General features: G+C 46.9%; 1 long non-coding RNA gene across 1 annotated transcript; it reads right to left on the bottom strand.

Annotated features, from left to right (window-relative positions):
* Positions 1-729: 729 nt before the first annotated feature.
* Positions 730-6,764, bottom strand: LOC139593406 (uncharacterized). The gene is made up of 3 exons (XR_011680285.1): positions 6,643-6,764; positions 3,369-3,476; positions 730-1,656 (listed from the first exon to the last, which is right to left on the bottom strand). It is a non-coding gene; the product is annotated as an uncharacterized lncRNA (long non-coding RNA).
* Positions 6,765-12,204: the final 5,440 nt, after the last annotated feature.

Below are 12,204 nucleotides of genomic sequence, written 5' to 3'. Positions count from 1 at the left end.
GTCCATTGCCATATGTCTGACAAGTCCCTAAATTAAGCTACAGGTTCAGGTTTATAACACTGATGACACTTCAGCTCCCTAATGGCACGCCAGTGTGTGTTTAACCAGCTGGCAGCCAGTCTGGCAGCCTGGAGACCCCAGCAAACAGTAGTTTGGTGTCTTCAGCATCTCAAACACTCCATATTCTGTCATCAGGGTCAGTATTTCCCCAGGGAAATAGGAGTGATGCCTGGGAATGACACACAGGTTTGAGAGGAACTTCTTCCAGAAGTCAGTGGGGCAGGTGCACAGGGGAATCCCCACTCTTTTGGGGTCCTGTTCCCCACACAGCCCAGCTGCCTGCTGCCCTCCTGCAGGATGCCTGAAGCAGGAAGGTGCCTGTCAGGTGTCTGATGCCAGGATTCCAGGCAGCTCCATCTACCTCCCTAGCTGTTAGCTAGGAAAGCTGAATGAGTACCAGGGCACTGTAAATACCACAGGAGAAAAAAAAAAAGGGCAAGCAAACAATCAGAATTCACAGCATTCTTATTCTTTCCAGAGGAGCCATGTGCTCTTGTGGCTGCACTGATGTAGCCTTTTCTTCCTGGGTTCCACACATTTTAGCACATGTTTTCATCTGAGAACCCAGTCCTCCAAAGTGTTTTTGGAAGTTATTCATTTCCTTCTTTTGATGAATCCCTCACACATCAGTCAGATGACTTACATGAAATCACTGATGTGGGGCAGTTCTAGGTCACCTTTTCTGATCAGCTGTGAATCAGACCCAAATTCCTCTGGGTCTAACTTTGCCCCATACAGAGGGAGAGCATAGGAGCTGGTGCCTCTTCATCTTTTTCACTAGAGCTCCAAAGGACAGGTCTCAAAGCCCACTACCACTCACAACTGCTGTTTCCTGGGTCTCTGATGAGTGCTGTAGCAAAACCCTGACCTCTCAGCCTTGCACCTTCATCAAAGTGATCTTTAATTAAAAGGTTTAACAAGTGCAGATGAGGGGATTAGCACTTTCCCACTGTAGCTGTGCCAGAATAACCCACACTGTTCACAGGCACTCCAGTCACAGTCACCTAAACCAGTTCAGTAACTCCTGCTTCCATAGGGAAAATAGATACCAGCATTATGCCAAAAAAAGTGTGGAGTGATCCCTTAAACCGCCCCACTGCCAAGGCTGATAGAAGAGACAAACACTTCAAGCTGGAGGATGAGGGCAGTTCCAGTGGGACACTGGGCTCTGACAAACCTCTGCCTTCCTGACTGAGCTGAGTTCCTTGTTTCACACAGGACAGTTGGCACTGGGGAGTTGTCTGGAGTGGCTCAGAAGCCCTTCAGGTGCCTTCAAGGTGAGCCTTTTTAGCAGGGGAGGCAACATTTCAGAAGGCTTTGCAAATGCCTTCTCCTTTTGCCAGCCCTGTCTCTTCTAGGAGTGATTGCTGCAGTCCATGAGCTTGTCCCGTGGCACCCCTGTGGCAGCAGTGTGTTCCCTTGAAGATGAGAAGGATCTTGTAACTCCTTGCACTGCAGGAAGGGCTTTGCATCTTACCTCTTCTCCAGTGCCTGGGGGAGCTATGCAGACACACCACATCACCCGTCTGCCGCCTGGCTCCGCAGAGCCTAATGGGCTGGAAGTTCAGCCTTGTTCTTGCATCATCTATTGCTGACCTTCAAAAGAAAAATAGGGGATTTGTGTCCAGGAAGGAGGCTTTGAAAATTTAATTTGGTTTGGATTTACTTTTTGAGATAGGGATTTGTGTTTCTTTTCTATATTCTTGTTTCTTTTTTTTTTTTTTTTCTGTAGCAGTGTCAGCTTCTTTCTGAAAATTTGGTGGTGATCTTAACAATATGGGCTTCTGCCTTTCCCAAATCTTAATAAGCATTAGGGTGTGTTAAAGATGGAAAAAGCCCCAACCTTCCCACAGGTGTGTTCCCTAGGCAGAGGAACCACTTCGTTCACACTGCCACAGAGCTGGGTGAAGGTGCCATGACCCCCACCCTGCCCAAGGCTGTCACCAGCCCTTCCCTGGCCTGCCAGCAGCGCTGTGTGTGTGTGACAGCTGCATTCCTGTGCGGCAGACAGCGTGCCTGCCCTGCCTAGCCAGGCACAGACAGCTCCAACACCTGGTGGAGGAAGGGGGTGCGGTGCTGGGATGAGTAACTGGGGGAACATTAGCCCTCCCCTCGTGCTGTGCAAACAAGGCAGCCGTGCTGCTGGGGATGTGGCTCACAGCTGACAGGCACCAGGCACGGAGCAAGCTCCTATCTGCACAAGAGCATGTAGACACAGCCTCGCTTGTTTAGCTCTGTGTTAACAGCAAAAAACAAATCCTAAGTGGACTAAACAAATCTCATCGTGGCAAAGTGCTTCATCAATTACTAATTCAGCCTCTGGCAGACTAATAGGGAATAAAGCTGTTTACCTCAGAGTATGACACATTTTTCTTTCTTGTCTTCTCCCTGTGGCACCTGTAGATAGATTCTGCTGTGCAAAGCTTTGTGTCAGTGACTAATGAGCAACAATTGCTGCAGAATTCTATAAGCTGCATATCATCACTACTATTAAAGACATCAGGAAAAGCCCTAAGAATATCCACCTGGGCCAAAAAGTAAAAAAATGTTCTTTCAGAACATCAAACCTGATGATGCAGCACATTTCAAGTGCCATTGGCAACAAGAAGAGGTTTTGTACCACAGCTTTTGTATTTTCACTCCTAGTTTCTGACCATATATAACAACAACCTTCCTGTCCAGGTGGGATAACAAAGGAAATTGTTCCTTCCGAAAGCCATGAATATATGTGAAGTAAAATGGGCACTCCAAGTGGTCCTTTGGAATGAGCACCCCTGGGAAGGTACTGTTTGAAACCAAGTTGTAGTTTGAGATCTTTTAAAAGAGGAATTAAAAAGCCTTACTCACAGTGGTGTTTGTAGGTCACCATTTGGCTGCATCCTGTGCTGTTGCCCCATGTGGTGTGAGGTGTGGGAGGGAATGGAAAAATAAACAGAGTACAGTAAAAGCTTCCTAGGGCTTCCCAGCTCTTGGGCTTGCTGATAACAGGCAGTTCAGGGACACAGGTTCCCAGATATTCCTGAATAATCCAGACAGGGCAGCACAGAATAGGACCATGCAGCCAGAGAGTTACTGGGAAACAGGCACTGCACATTGAATTCAAGCACAGCTGAAAGGCACGTGCTCAGGAGGGGCAGCACAGCCCGGTGATGTGGGCATGGCACAACAGGGACAGAGCCAGCTGGGAATGGCACACACAAGGACAGAGCCATCATGAGCATGGCACACACAGGGACAGAGCCAGCCAGCTCTGTACCATCCCACAGCAACCCCAGGCACAAAAGCTGTGCAACAGGCTCTCGGGTTACCTGTGCACGTCATCAGCCTCAGAGCAGCTGGGTGAACGTTCCCTCCTGGCATCCTACACCTGCCCACAGGTTAACCTTTACAGGCCTCATTTAGGTCTCCAGGAGATCCTGCAAGAAAACAGTGCCAGTGGAGCAGGCACCAGGAGCTGAAAGGGGATTTTACCCACACAAATCAATCTGTATCCATTGTCTGAATGACTGCAGGTTCACTTTAGGAAAGAGGAGTGTGATTCCTTACTGGCACTGCTGGGGAAATGGTTAATCCCAAACCATCCGATGCCTTTACTGCTTTCATTTAAAGGGGTTTGCCAACTGGGTGCATTTCCACTGTTGTAAAACTAGTACTACAGGAAATAATTATTGTTTCTGTTCTGCTGGGTCTCCTTGACCAATAAAAGGCTTTGGTAATAGTAAAATATAAGGTAATGTCTTCATGCAGCAAGTCGCTCCACTCCCTTCCTGTTACTAGCTAAAGGTTTGGTTCTTGTACTGACTAATTTTTTGTGTGTTTTTAGCCATTAAGATGTTGGTGCTGCCCAGAATACTTCTCGATGAGGTTACATTTAAAGCTTTTCTAAGAGTCTCATCTTTGCTGCAGAGTGATAGTAGAATCTAGAATATATTTTCTGCAAAAGAATAATTAATTATTGCAATTTAGCTTAACAAGAAAACACAAATAAAATCTTATATAGCCAGAGGATCAAAACCTGCAGTTAATTCAGCTTGCAGTTGTATTATCTGTTGGTGCTATAGTTTCATTATGTTCTCCAGGCAAGCAGACAATACCGAAATCTTAGCACACAAGAAAGTTATTTTGTATTGCAGATATTTCATTACTGATAAAATGAATAGTATCTCATACCCATTTACATCTTCCATAGATGCTTCCACAGGAGGCACATCATCTGTGCCTTGTCATTTAGTCATCCATCCCTTACAACAGAGCTTCAGCTGCTGTGGTGCAGACTTGAGAGCCATCAACACCTCGATAACACAGTTCAGTAACCCCCCTCAGTTATATCCTGATTCATGTCAGATGCCATGTAAAAGAAGATACATAGTGACACAGATCATGAATATTTCTGTACAGCTTTTCCATATCCAGGCTCATTTTTATCTTGCGCTTTATCAAGAGTTTTTAAAAAGTTCCTATAAGCCAGGCTTTAACCAGATGTTAATTTCAGAAGCTTGATGGCACCATTCTGGTTTTGAAATCCAGCCCTATATCGGAACTATAATGAGACTCTTCAAGGTATATGTTACATGAAGAAACCTCCCCATGGCATTTGCCAGCCTAGGTACCAAGGTGAAGCCATGGCCAGAGGTGTGCATCTGTACATCTGCAATGCACAGGGACCATGGAGCAATACTGAGATCTCATTGCTGGTTGGAGTTTGTTTGTTTAGTCTGTCAGAGACCTTCTCAGCACAGCCTCTGCCATGGATGCTCACCCCAGGAAACCCAGCTGAATTCCCAGCAGTGGGAACCACTCTTGCAGCTCCCCTCAGCCTTCTCTGAAGCCTGCAGGGCAAGGGAGCTCCTTTCTGATGGCCTCCCTGCACACCTGTGGAACCACGGCGTCATTTCCCTTCCTGCTGTTTAATTTTCCAAAATGCGACTGTGCCAATACAACTGGGCTTCTTTTCCAGCCAGATAGAAGTGGCTTTTCCTACTGCAATGTGTTCCCTTCCCTTGAGTTAGGAATTGTGACCTTTACATACATTTCTTTATCCCAGTCATGTTGCTTTATTTCTGAACAAGAATATCAGTAAATCCTGAAGAAGGTTAAAAACCCCAACTGACCACTATTGTTTTACCCATTCCAGGTTTCTCTCCCAAGTTTTTATCCTTCACCTCTGCACTCACTGAGTCAGGTGGTCACTACCCCAGAGATCTCAGCTTTGCAGCTTTCCTTAATTAGCAGGTAGCAGAGCAACACATAATTAGCCATGAGTGTTGTCTGTTTTCAGCCAAATGATGGACCTGTGGAGGGTGCAGGGAATTCACGTGGAGCATATGTCACACAAGCCACTCCATGCTGGCATTACAGCCACACAGGCTCTTCCTGGGAGAGCTCACCAGGTTACCCAACCCCTCAGCAGAGAGCTGTGAGACACTCAGAGCATCCTTTTGATAGCAACCCTCTAATTTCATGGGCTGGATCTGGCATGGAGGTACCTGGGCTGCAAATCACAGACCAGATGAAGGGGCATATCAAAAGACTCAGGCTTTGTATCAGCCATCACTCCCCTGAGCTCTGTAGCAACACTCAAAACATTGGCAGGAAACCCACTGCTAAGGGTGCATCCTGCAACTGAAATCAGCAGTGGTGGCTGATGCAAAACACTCACTTTCTTTCATGTCAAGACCCAAGAGTGGGAAATACTAACTTTTACCACAGCTTGAGCAGAGATATGTCAAAACAAAGCTGTTTCAGGTCAATGATAATTTAATCATATTCCTTCAGTTTGTCAAACGGAATAAAAAAACCTCCCCAAAACAGTTGATTTTGGTTCAGCTTGGAATTAACAGGTACCTACCCAAGCTGGCAGAGTACTTCATAGGAGCTACATTTAAATTATTTCATGTCCCTCTTCTCCTACATGGACCACGTTCCCCCATTTCATTTCCCATCCCACTGTCCTCCCTCACCAGCGACAGGGCTTCCTGTGGTTTCCTTGGCTACCACACAGCCCAGGAGTCACTGCCCTGCTGGAAGTCTCAGCCACAGAGGAAAGCTGAGAACACAGGGTATCCAAGCCACCAATTCCATGGACACTGCCACTCCTCAGGCAGGGGACTTCTCTTCCTGGCTGACCTGGCAAACACAGCCCCAGCATTGCAGAGCCATGATCTTTTTCAGCAAGGAAAACACCTCACCGGGGGGAAAATAAGTGTCAAAGTACCACAGTTCTCCATGGGACAAAATTTGCTGTTACTAGCTCTCGTGCCAAAAGCCCACTCAGCCCTGTCCAGAGGAGGTCAGCAGGGAGTGAAGGCTGCCCTGCACATGCTCTGTTAGCAGCAAAAGGGACCGGCATCAGCAGTGACCAGGAAAGCAAGGTAAAAACAAAACCCCCAACACAATCTGACATTGAATGCCAGAAAACCATCAGTGGAGCTTTCCTGGGCTTCCTTATCAGCCCTGACAGTTCTGCACAAACACTGCCAGCCTGTGCACTGCATGGCAGTGTCCCCAGGACTGCCTGGCCCCCACTACACAGCAGTGCTGGCCCAGCAACCAAAGGGTTTGTTCTGCTCACAGGGGTATCACCTGTTTGAAGAATCAGTCACTAGACACCAGGTAGTTTCCACAGCTGGTAATCAAACTGATTTGGACATCCAAAGGGCAGTTCTCTTGCCAAAGTGCAGCAGCTCCTGGCAGCCAGCTCTCCCAGCATCTCCTGCATCCTGCTGTTGCCATGGCAGCATGCAGGATGTGCACCTCAGTGCTTATTAGGCTCCAAGAAGCATTTCCCATGTGAGCTGGGCTGCACAATCACAGGCACATCACTGTTAAGCCATCATGGTATGAAAATTAGCCATGGCCACAATTACCCAAAACTTGAAAAGCTGGAAGAGCACTCATCTTTGTGCATTGGCTGTCCCCATTTAAGAGGCTTTATCTCTTGACTTGCAAAACATTCCAATAGGCAGTGTCTGCTAGAGGTAAACAGACATCCTTTACGTTTGACAAAGTTTCCTTCCCTTTCCCTTTCCCTGTAATTCCTTTAATATTTACCCCACATGCAGTGTTTATTCTGCAGTTAGAAAAGGAGATTCATCTGCTGTGGCTGTTGTAGCAAACCCTTGGAACTGCCAGCAGCAAATGTAAACTCCAGTGTGACCTCCTGGGTCTGTAAAGCCTGTTGCCCTCAGTCGTACTCTGCTGGTTTAGTTTTTTAGGATTCCACAGATGCCAAAAGTAATCTTAGTTTACATTAAGTACAGGAAAGCCAAAGACACTCTGCTGAAGCCAAGAGAGCTACTTGGACAAGTAGGGGACTTCTCTTCCTGGCAGAGAAAGGATTACTGGTAGAAACAGGGATTAAAAGACTGAAGCCATCAGACTGTAAGGCTCTCTTTTGCTGTGTCAGGTTTTGATTATGTAAACTGGCCACTGGAGCTGAAAGCCTCCCAGGATGGCGTTTCCTGGAGATCACAGCCCCACCTACATTCACCCAGGGTTACGCTTGGGGCTTTTAAAGTTTTTGTCATTTTGGAGGACACCCAGGCCTAATTACAATAGGGACTGGGGCCTGCCAAAAGCACAGAAGCTGCTCAAAATGTCTTCATATTCTAATATTGCAAAAGTGGCTCACTGAAGCTGGGCAGTTGGTCCAGGCCCTGGCTGCCCACAGAGGGGAGTATTAAGGAGTGAGGCAGTGACAAAGCACAGGTGGCAGTGACCCTTTCAGGGCTGTCACCACACCCTGCATCAGAATAGAGTGTGCTCTAGCTGGCAGACACAAGGGTCCTCGGTCACAAACAGGTGCAGGGTGACCCAGTATGTTAATCTGAGACATTTACAGCAGGGGGGAACACTGCCATGTTGAGTCATGTCACACAGCCACTGCTTTGGCTACAGTCTGGGATGCTGCCCTGCCTCCTGCTTGTTAGCTGGGACACAGGGAATTTTGCCCAGATCACGGCCTGGGAGTGTGAGATAGAGTGGCTCTGATCTCTTTCTTTGCTTCTTTCCTAATTTCAACTACAAGCAAGTCTGCCTTTTACAATGCATCAGCCACCAGTGAACTCTGGTCTCCTGTGTAGTGGTGGACATCAGAGCCCTGATGTCTGTGCTGGATGGGGGCTACCTCTGGGTAGGACTGTCCTGCGCACGTTGCCTCGGTCCTGGTTTTTCTCTGGCCATGCACAATGCTCCTAGGGAGGACCTGCAGCCTGCTAAAAACTGCTGTGCTGGCAGGAGCCACAACCTGTGTGGGATGGGGAGGGGCAATGGGGAAAAGGTCCACACAGGGGCAGAGCTAAAAGCCTTTTCCTAGGAGCCTCCAGCAACAGCAGCTTCAAACCCCCCACGTGTGTGCAAGCTGATATTTCAGTGCCTGCAGGTTGCTATGGACAACCAAAGATTTCTAAACTGCAGAGCCCCAACACTCTGTACACTGCAGCAACACTTGGCATTGCTGTTACCATGAGCTCCATGTTGGAAAATCAGGAATGCTGTCACCACTTTTCAACTGAAGGTGCAGAGGGTCCCATCACTATGAGGTGAAACCAATCCCTCAGGTAACCCCCACCCATTTAAATGCTCTAACACCTGAAATCACCTCCTCAAACATGCAGCCTTTCCAGACAGCCCACACAGCAGCAGGGGCAAACTGTGTGGAAGCAAGTCACTGGGATGAGAGCATGTTCTGGAGGATGACAGGAGAATTAATGGGGGAAAAGGTCCATGGAGTCAGGTTCCCCATGCATGTAATCCTGGCTGCAGAAAATGCAGGTTTGAGCTGACTGCACACCTGACCTGCAGGTGGGACCTCTCCTGTGCAAAGGGCCTGCCTCAGCATGCACCAAGGCTTGTGTTTCCCTGGGCACCCATTCCCCTGGGAAGAGGAGTGTCCTTCCCAGCCAAGCAGAGGCGTGACAGGGCTCCTCTTTCATGGCTGCACACACAGCAAGGGCTGTTCACAGAGCCATGATGAGGATGGGACAGGATGCAGAGCCTCTAAGACCCACCCTCCCATCTGGAATCTGCCTTGTGCAGCCCATCCTCACACGGTTTCAGGAATGAAGAAAGCACACCCACAAGTTCTTTCTTTGGATCTATCTCACGAACATTAACTAGGTGCTATTAAAGCTGTGCCTTCCGGATGCAGGGGTGCTGTTGCCTGCAGTAAGAGTAGGGGAAACAAGGTAGAGCAAAATGATCTGCCATCATGCAGGAGGTCTGTGGCAGAGCTATGGCAGACTTGGGTCTCCAGAGCCTGCTGAAAGCATTGCATTTTCTATCAGGACCAAGATAACTATGAAATGTAGTTACTCCCATATTAAGATGGTGAAAATGCCTGTGCAGTCTGCAGTCACAGAAACTCACCCCCACAACCTCTTGCCATAAGCACGAAAATGCACTTTCATTTGGTCTAAAATGAAAACTGTGATACAGAAGTATGCAGAATAGTTAGTAAAAGTACAATCTGAGCCATTATTTGGCTTGGCACAGGGAAAATGTCAAGGAAAAAGATCTAGGAGTAGGTTTTGCTTATCCTACTCCATCTATACTCAATGCATGTCCTCCTCTCTCTCAGCAGATCTGCAAAGTGCCACCTAATTTATCTTCCCACCAACACAGGCACAGAGAGCACACCTCCATGATTAATGGACTTTTACACTCGAGGAGTTGGTTACATTGCAGCAGACAATGAGAAATTTGATTACCGCTAATACGATATTGACACAAATGTCAATGCTCTGAGACACACAATATCATTTTGAATCAAGGATCCCTTTCATCACTGTTATTTTTGTTTGCTTCTTCCATTTTAATAAGCTGTTGCTCTGTGTGTTACCCAAGTACTCCAGACTAAGACCACCTTGGGACAATTTAGTTTTCATCTAACACTTCATTAAGTAGGAGGCACCTTTAACAAAAAGGTGTTTGTGCTCACATAGCCCTGTTATCATTTAAATACACAATGCTCCAGCTGAAAACTGTGGTCAGCTGATTCCTTTACCCCAGTGATAACTAATCTGTTGTTTTATCAAAGTCAAATATAGCAGGAAGTGGGAATAATGGCCTTTTCTTTTTTGTCTCTGGAGAATTGTACTGATCAAATCAGCCAAATCTTGACCAGTCAAAAATTAAATTAAGCTTGGCAATCGTCTCATGTAGCCAAACAATAGAGGCAGTCAGTGCCACAGGTGGGATCTCTCCTTGAAAAGGGCCCACACAGCATGAGGAGAGGCTGCAGCTAGCCAAGGATTCTCTTTCCCTGGCCACCTTCCTTCCCAGCTGGGCAGAGGCACAACGGGGCTACCCTGCTGGGTTGTCTGTGGGAGCAGGCTCCAGGAGAGGCTGAAGGGCTTTGGACTCAAATGTCTTTACTGGTTCTGGATTTCCTTGGCCAGGCTGCTGGTTTTGGACTGTGGGGCCTGACTTGGGCCCTATTCCTGCTTCTGGTTTGGCTGATGGAAGTGGGTCCATGAGGAAACCCAGTTACCCTCATTAAATTCCATACCTTCAAGAAGGAATTACCTTAGCTTCTGACACAAATTTTGATAAGGACTGGAGAAATACACAGGGTGGGAGAAGAAGCAGCATTTCTGGGGGTGAGGGCTGTTAATGGAACCCCTGCAACCATTAAAGATCTTAAACTCAGCATGGAAGCTACACAAGAAGTCGTACCAAGCCTTGAAGCTGATCTCATTTCTATCCAGAACCTAGAGCAGAGGAAGAGGAGCAAGAGGCAGGAGAGAGTCAAGCCTTATGATCAAGTGGCAAAGCTCACTTTAAATTCTAAAGCTGTCCTTCAAGAAATGAAAGCAGAGCCCAGGTAAAATAAGCACAGAGCTTACTTGGGAAAAATCTGACTGGAAACCAGTAAAACCAAACACTTTAGGAGCTAAATAAATTTAAAAGTAAACTCTCTATACTTTTTGTTAATACATTACAAGTTCAAAGTCTGTAAAACCATTTGTAACCACCTGAAAGGAGCAAAGTATGAGATAGAAATGTACTGTGAGGCTGCTAAATAATCTCCTTGCCCCTGTACTGCTGCAGGATGAGATAGAGTGGCATCTGCATGCAGCCTCCTTGGAGCAATGGACTCAGGCACTGTCCAGAGGGGGCATGAAAGGAGGACACAGAAGCTCAAACTGATAAATAAAACAGAAAAAAACTTCCCACAGGACACTGAAATTATGTTTCTGCTGCTCATGCTGCCAGTATCAACTCCATTAAGACAACCATCTACTTTTCTCCTTTGGACATTATGGCTTCTGACTTGTTTCATCTGACAAACATGTTACACCTTTTGGCTAGAAATTACTTACATGGCCATTTCTTTCTTCCTCAAGACCTAGAAGTTCTCACAACCCAGTGTTTTCACAGATTTACTGTTTACTGGTAACAGCATATTTAAAATCCAAAAAGAAGGAACTGAGTCAGAAAGAGGAGCAATTTGATACTACCTACAGGCTTGGGAGAAAGTCAATTCTATAAATCAGGAGCACAGTCCAATAGAATAGAGAGGAAAAGGCTGATTCTGAGTCTGCCCATGTGCTCTTCAGCCATAGAAAGTCACAGGACTTTCAGCAGAGCTCTGCTCTTCCCAGATCATATTCCAACTCCCATAAGGGAGGCAAAAAAGATCGCTACACAAATGGCTGGTCATTAGTTCAATCTATCAGACATCCAGAGACAAGAACTGCAATTACACCAGTGAATGTAAAAACTGTATGGAAATGCCATCCTTTTCACCCTGCAGGCTATGAAACAGGCAACAGCTGTGACAAGGAAAAACATTCCCTTCCTCATCACTGGAGATTTAAAACACAGAGTTAGACAAGAACCTGCCTGGTGAAGGCAAGCTAGTCCTGCCCTGGGGCAAAAGGTAGCCTGAATGACTTAGAAAATGTTGTCCAAGCCCTGTTTGCTAGATCATGCATGTGCAACTCTTCCCCAGTGCAGCAGGACTGTCCAGCAGCCCGTGTCTGCTGGCAGATGAGATCACGGTTACTACAGTAACCACGGTGGGTTTCTTTCCAAAGGGAGAGACAGGGGAGGTTTTTTCACTCAAAATGTAAGAATGCTCAACTCACATGTTTGGAAGCCTGCTGCTGCCAGGCTCTGCGGACTAGCCCTGAACCAGACAGA

Source organism: Agelaius tricolor, unplaced genomic scaffold (assembly GCF_023055355.1).
Source record: "Agelaius tricolor isolate 1412-34295 unplaced genomic scaffold, bAgeTri1.0.p SCAF_10, whole genome shotgun sequence".
NCBI lineage: Eukaryota > Metazoa > Chordata > Aves > Passeriformes > Icteridae > Agelaius > Agelaius tricolor.
This window is presented reverse-complemented; position numbering and strand designations above follow the sequence as displayed.